Source organism: Megalopta genalis, unplaced genomic scaffold (genome assembly GCF_051020955.1).
Source record: "Megalopta genalis isolate 19385.01 unplaced genomic scaffold, iyMegGena1_principal scaffold0051, whole genome shotgun sequence".
In the NCBI taxonomy this organism is placed as follows: Eukaryota; Metazoa; Arthropoda; class Insecta; order Hymenoptera; family Halictidae; genus Megalopta; species Megalopta genalis.
The window spans coordinates 742,501-750,000 of record NW_027476120.1 but is presented as its reverse complement, the minus strand read 5'-3'; the positions used below and the strand labels follow the sequence as shown (position 1 = coordinate 750,000).

Here is a 7,500-nt window from a genome sequence, read left to right as displayed (position 1 = left end):
GTGGCGTTTCCCATCGGTGCGGTCGTCCTCTTCGGCCGCCATTCAACGCTCAGCTCAGAACTGGCACGGACTAGGGGAATCCGACTGTCTAATTAAAACAAAGCATTGCGATGGCCCCCACGGGTGTTGACGCAATGTGATTTCTGCCCAGTGCTCTGAATGTCAACGTGAAGAAATTCAAAAAAGCGCGGGTAAACGGCGGGAGTAACTATGACTCTCTTAAGCGGGGCGACCAGTTGGCGACCGCGTAAGGTGCGAGCTCTACCGAGTGCCGGGAAAACATACGGCTATTGCCGGTAGAGTGTCATAGTTAGCAAGCAGCAACCTCTTCGTGGTTCCCGCCACGAGTACCCCGTCTGGGGGAAACTAATGCTGCCTCTGTGATGGATTGGGGCAATCGCGTGTAAGGTGAATCGAAAGCCTTGTCGGGTGGTGATGGAAGGTTCTCGGACCAACGTCATCATTCGGCGAGGTCGAAGAGGATCTAAGCATCAGCGGTTGTTTGAGGGTTAGCGACCTCACCTCCCAGAGCTAGGGCAGAGAGGCCCTTGCATTGACTGGAGTCGTGGTACGAAGTGCCCAAATAAATAAATAAAAAAGACGCATGACTAAATTCTGGAAATGAGTACTTAGTGCTCCTTAGTATCGAAGTTTTAAACAGTGTAGGTAGAGTTAGAGCTAGACAAGACAGGGGCTTCTCTGCTCTTGGATTGGATACGACAACTAGGCTATGCATTTGGATATGATTAGATACAATTGGACAAAACATTAACGATTCACAAACATATAACATGTTCGATAGTATAGAAGAAGAAGCCTCGGACGTAGAGGTCCCCGGCCCTGGGGCCTCTGCGGCGGACTCGTCCGCTATGAATAGGAGGGCCATTGTTGACGACCCTAGCAATCCTAATGGACATGAGTTTGATTATCTATTGGATCTACCATCGAGTGGACAGATACGTTGCCAGGCATGTACTGGCAATGATAGACGCTTCCTAGGGGAGAACGACTGGATCAAACATGCAAATGAACACCACCCTGACCTAAAAGTGGGTTGGAGATGCAGGGGATGTGGTAAAACCTTTCCAAAGATTCATAGCTGCAGGTGCCACATCCCCAAATGCAAAGGCAGGGTGGAAACGGAAATAGTGACGGGATTCAGTTGTTCGACCTGTGGGAGCGTCTTTAAAACCCAAAAGGGACTGTCGCAGCATGAGAGAATCCGGCACCCGGCTGTGAGGAACCTAAAGAGGTTAATACTAGCAAGCGGACCCTCTTCTAGACCGGTCACTAGAGCCTCGGTCTGGTCTGAAGAGGAAACACAATTGCTCATTCGCTTGAATGAGCAATATAAACATGAAAAGCAACCTAATGCGAAAATCCGCCAGTTCCTCACAACCAAAACTCTCAAGCAAATAAGCGACAAAAGGAGGCTCCTGTCCACTCGAAGGTTCGAGAGTGTGGAAGAGGAGCCAGACTCCGACTCATCATCCAGCGGATCAGACTTTTTAGATGCAGTTGAGGACCCCCTGGATGCTCAGGATGAAAGTGATTGGAAGGAGGGCTTCAGGTGGGCAATCCTTGAGAATCCGCTGGGTGATGACCACGAACTAAGGGGCATAGAGGAGTCAATCGCGATGCTGGCCGGATCGGAGGAACCACACTCACTAGAGATCGAGCGAATCTTAGAGAAATTATTGGATAAAATGGAGCTAGAAAAAGAAAGTACGAACAGCTCAAAGAAAAAGAAAAATACTGTACGGGCAAATAAAGAAAGCGACCGCACCCGATACAATAAATTTAGATTCGCTCGATTCCAAGAACTTTACAATAAATGCCCCAAAAAATTAATAGATATGGCGGTCGCGGGAGAGAGGCTTGAAAAGAGGAAGCAGGTGGAGCTTCCTGATAGAGCAAGCATAGAAAGGCTCTATGGTGACCTGTGGGGTAAAGAGGGACCCACTACAGGTCTACCAAAACTCGATGGGGGACCGAGTACGCTCTCTCCTTTAAATGAAATATGGACTCCCGTCTCGACTAATGAAATAGTCATGAAGATGAGGAGAATCAAAGGCGATACGGCGGCGGGCCCCGACGGTGTCACCAAAGCCAGCCTGAAAAAGGCGGGAATCTTGCATGTCCTGGCCAAATTCTATAACCTTCTAATGCTGTTCGAGACCTACCCAGCACGGTGGCGACGTAATAGGACAACATTAATACCAAAGCCAGGAAAAGACGCAGCTAATGTACAAAACTGGCGTCCTATTACGATTGGATCACTGTTGGGTAGGATCTTCTCTAGTTTACTAGAGAAAAGAATTAAGTCCAAAATAGAGAACAGCATTAGGCAGAAGGGCTTCACCCAAGAAGATGGGTGTAAGTACAATATCTCGATCTTGGCCAGGGCACTAAGAGAAATGAAAGAGAAATCAGGTGGTGTGGTGACGGTCGTGGACGTTGCCAAAGCCTTTGATACTGTCCCCCATTCAGCCATAGATGATGGCTTAAAAAGAAAGGGAATACCGGTAGTCGTCAGAAAATTTGTTAGGGGAATGTATGACGACTGCCGGACGGAAATTAAAACATTAGAGGATAAAGTGAGTGTGGTTCTAAAGAGAGGGGTCAAGCAGGGCGATCCCCTATCGCCCCTTTTATTTAATGTGATAATGGACCCTATTATTAGGACCACTGACGAGGCGACGGAGGGCGTTAAAATAGGAGACGAGAACGTTTCCATCTTGGCCTTCGCGGACGACATGGTTTTGATTGCCAAAGATAAGAAAGAAGCTGAAAAGCAAATCAAAATGCTTCACAAGTACCTGAAAGGTTTAGCAATGAAGGTACAGGCAACCAAATGCGTAGCTTTCCAGGTCGTCCATAAAAATAAAACGTGGCACATGATCGATCCCGGGCTCAAAATAGATGACGATTATATACCATATTCAGAGCCCGAGGACGTCATTGAATACTTGGGTATTAAAATAAACCCATGGCGAGGACTGCAGCGCGCCAATATAAAAGAGGTAGTAAGTGCGGCAAACCAAATTAAAATGATGGGGCTTAAACCCCATCAAAAAGTCAATCTAATAAGAACCCACTTACTACCAAAATATATACATAAATTAGTAGCTAATCCACCTCCCCTCAAAACGCTGGAAGCGTTGGACCATGAAATTAAACAAATAATTAAAGCTATCTTACATCTCCATCCGTCTACTACGGATGGGATAATATATACTGAAAAGCGAAACGGCGGTATCGGTCTACAAAAAATTGCCGATATTGTCAAGATAGCAAAAATTAAAAATAGCCTCCACATGAACAATAGTCAGGATGCGGCAGTAAAAGAAGCATACCTGCATGAAGAGGCTACAGTAATAAAATATGCCAAATCGATTGGTCTACGTTGGCCGGCGACGATGGAGGAGGTGGAGGAAGCGCGCTGCAGACTCAAACAAAGCCATAGGCTAAGATGGGAGCAGCTCGTCTCCCAGGGCCAGGGTGTTGGAGATTTTAACAATGATCCAATTGGAAATGCCTGGCTCTATCAACCAACACTGTTAAGACCATCCCGATATCTGGATGCACTAAAGTTCAGGACAAACACCTTTGGCACTAGGGTCGCCCTCGCTAGAGCTCGAAAAGATATTGACCCGAAATGTCGGAGGTGTAAGGCCCAGATAGAAACCCTAGGGCATATATTAGGCAACTGCATTTATACAAAAGCAGCAAGAATACGAAGACACAATGAGATTGTCGAATTGATCGCGGACAAGGCATCCAAAAGCTCCGCCGTTTTCCTCGAACCAACTATTAATGTAGTTGGGGAACTCAAAAAGCCCGATTTGGTCATCAAAAACCAAGAACGGCTATACGTAGTGGACGTAACAGTCCGCTACGAAGATAAAGATAACTTGAGAAAAGCTGGGAAAGATAAGGTAGGAAAATACAAAGATACGGCGGAACTTATTAAATTAAAACTAAATTGTCAAGCAGCGGAAGTAATTCCAATAGTAGTTGGCTGCAGGGGTGCCTTGCCGGCAGCGACGGTTCGACATCTCAAAGCCCTGGGGTTCACTAGGGGTGAGATCTTGACAGTGTCGTTGATCGCCCTCCGATCGTCGATCGAAATAGCAAACTTATTCATTGACTACGATCACATTGTGTGATCGTTATGTTTTGAGCCGCGTATTTAACCGTCGCGTATTTAACCGCACGACGTGGCTTCGGCCGATGACTTTTTAGCCGCGTATTTAACCGCCTTTGACGTGGCTTTGGCCTAGAAATTTTAATTAATGACCTAATTAAAATTTATTTCAGCTATTGACGTAGCTAACTGCCTAGCAGAAATAATTTAAGCCCGTTCCAGCTCTTTACACTGGACGGTGCGAGTCTTGGCGATACTATTGTACGCTAGGGCGCGGGGCGGGATGTGTGATCGTTTTTGATCACATATCTCGGGGCGACACCTCCTCGTGGTTTTCCCTGGACGCGTGCTACGGCACTAGACCAAGTTCGCCTCCCGAAAGGGTCCCCGTTCTAATTTTTCCAAGAGCCGGGGCAGATCCTGAGGCAGTGGATCTAGAAAGTGGGTCCGGGACTAATTCACTCATTATTGTTATTTGTTATAACCTCACGGGAGGGTTAATTCCCGGAAGTCTACCACTACCCTTCTGGTAGTGGTACAGGTTTAGCCAAATGCCTCGTCATCTAATTAGTGACGCGCATGAATGGATTAACGAGATTCCCATCTGTCCCTATCTACTGGCGGTGGCGGTCTGTGGCCACCCAGGGCGGGAGATAACCCCCGAACTAGCCCTCGCGTAGGAGGGTTGATCGGCCGAGTCGATGGGTGTATCGGCGATGAAGGCATTAGAGACCGTCAGTGCGTCGTACATGTAGTACTTCGCATAATGGCGAGGCCCTGATTTAGCATACGGGCTGTGGCGTGTTCTTTGTACAGCACTGTATGTGCTGTATGACTTCCGACTGGGGAACTGTTGTCACTCGTGGCATCAGTTCCCCAGTTTACGTTAAACGGTTTTTCAGACCGTTTTTCGTGGGCGGAACACGCCACTAGACAACACTCCGCTGGGCTCAGGAATACATGGGATGCAATCAATCCCCTGGGCAACCCAGGCCGCAAGGGGCAAACGTGCCCTAGCCACACTTGAGCCTCCACGAAAAAGGTACCGCTGGATAGCTCGTGTTCTTAAATACGCAGCGAACTGAACGAAGTGTGGTGGAGAGGAAGAGGCAGCCTCTCCGACTGCTGTCTCCCACGTGTTTGCCGTGCGTGGCGACCCTTGTCGTCGGAAAAGAGGATCCTGGGATCTGAGGGGGCCCTCTCCTGCGGGTGAGACGTCCCCAACACGTACCTTTGGCCTCTGCTTCGGCTAGATGGGCGGCTGGACGAGAAAAGCAGCCCTGGTCCAGTCAATCGGCTTGGAACGACCACACGCTTCGGGCAAGTGGGTTCTGCTGGGCGAGGACGCGGGCTGGGTAAGGAAACCGACCCAGCCAGCAGACTATATTCGGTGCGTAGCCCTAACTCAGCCTTTGGCGGGTTCCAAATTGTGTGGGTCGGTGGTGGCCGGGGAGCGCACTGGATGAAAGACCAAGACACATTATGGGTCTGAATACAAATAATGAACAAAAAACTAAGCGTCCAAAGACGACGGGTCCAGCTCCTACTCGGAGTGAAGCCGTCGCCGCAGACGCGGGAACTGCAAATGCAGCTGTCAGTCCCCCCGCGTCTGTGAGAAAGACAAGATCCGGGAAGGTGATTAATATCGCCAATCCTCGCGTGATCTTGCAAAGATGTGCGACTCCCACGCGAGCGGTCTCGGTGAAAACCGAGCCCACGGTAGAAGGTACGCCGGACACCGGTAACGTGGAAGTAATCGAACGAGTCGGAGACACGTCACTCGTGAAGGTGCAGTCGGCACCCGAGCGTGTCGAGGACCCTACTGGTGACGGTTGGCAAACCGTCACCAAAAAGTCGAAGCGAGCCAAGCCGGGCGCACCCACCGGCAAGGCCGCAGTAAACCGGGCCAGGAGACCGAAGGGGACGTTCTCCGGGCAGAAGGTACGGCCTCTCGATCTCGTAAGAGACGAAGCCTTTAGGCGAGTGTCCGAAATACGGACCTTTTGCTTTCGACCTGAGTCGAAAGTCAATAAGGAGTCCGGGTCAAAGATACTCGCCGAGGTTGAGGCACTCAACGAGCTGGTCCAGGAGCTTATTCAACGGAATAGCTTCGTCGAAGGGCAGCTCGCCGCGGTCAGGGCGGACCTAAAAGCGCGTCCTGCCGTAATGAGTGCGATGCGACCTGGGCCGTCCAAGGGAACTCTCCCGAAGACGGCCTGCAACGCCGCGCAGTCGACTTACACCCATGTGAACAAAGTCGACTGCAAAGGAGCTTCTCCGGAAGCGGGGAGACGGCCACAATCGCAGCATGTGGTAAAAATCTTCCCGCCGAAGGAAAAAGGACAGAGCAGCGAAGTTACGAAGGTTACTGTTCTGTCGCTCGTTAAACCAGCGAAGGAGGCGATCCGAATAAAGTCGGTCCGACGCATCCACTCCGGTGGCATCGTCGTCGAGACCGACCGAAAGGAGGACCTGCAAGCCTTCGTTGGCAATAAGAAGCTCCGGAGCGCGGGTCTGTCCGTCTCCTTACCCACCAAGCGGGACCCCGAGGTTTTAGTTTACGACGTCCCGCGTCGGATGGGTAAGGACGAAATTGCCTCCAGTATTTGGAGGCAAAATCTCTGCGATGCGAACCAGAAGGATGTGCCTTCGGGAATTCGGGTCAGCCGCATGGCTGGCAAGACCCCGGAGACAGCCAACTGGGTCGTTGCCGTCAGTCCGCAGAATCTTCAGCGGCTGAAGCAGAGGGGTAGCCGAGTTTACCTTGGATGGAACTCCTGTCGTGTACGGGATTTCGTCCAGGTGCTTCGGTGCTACCGTTGTCAACGCTTCGGGCATACCTCGAAGCGTTGTAAATTCAAGGAGGACGTGTGCGGTCACTGCTCCCAAAAGGGGCATACCTTCACGCTCTGTAGCAAGAAGAGTGAACCTCCGGTCTGCTCTAATTGCAAGGACAGAGGGTGGGCCAGTGCACACAAGTCGCGGGACCCAGCTTGCGCTTCCTATCAGGCGGCGCTAGCTTTGGAGTCGTCCCGTGTCCGACTTGAGTGACGGGCAGACGTGGACTTGTCCACTCCGCCATTCGAACGGCATGCTGGGCGGACCCCTCGGGGTTCGCCCCCTCGGGCCAGGCTGAAGCCCCTCTTGCGGAGATAAATTGACTTTAACACTACTCCGTCAAGAGTGCCTGGATTGGGTTGGACTCGAGGTGGCAGCGGGAGTAGCACGTTGTCTTCCCCTGTCACGATAACGAACGAGGGTAGAGCCAGACCATCGGCACGCGTCGAGAGAGCGGCTAGTATAGTCCACATAGGACCCAGGCATAGCCCATCTTTAGACTCACAACGACGACA

At 50.8% G+C, this 7,500-nt stretch overlaps 1 pseudogene; it reads left to right on the top strand.

Moving 5' to 3' along the window:
* Positions 1 to 7,500, top strand: part of LOC143261395 (large subunit ribosomal RNA) — a 12,095-nt pseudogene that overhangs the window by 2,667 nt on the left and 1,928 nt on the right.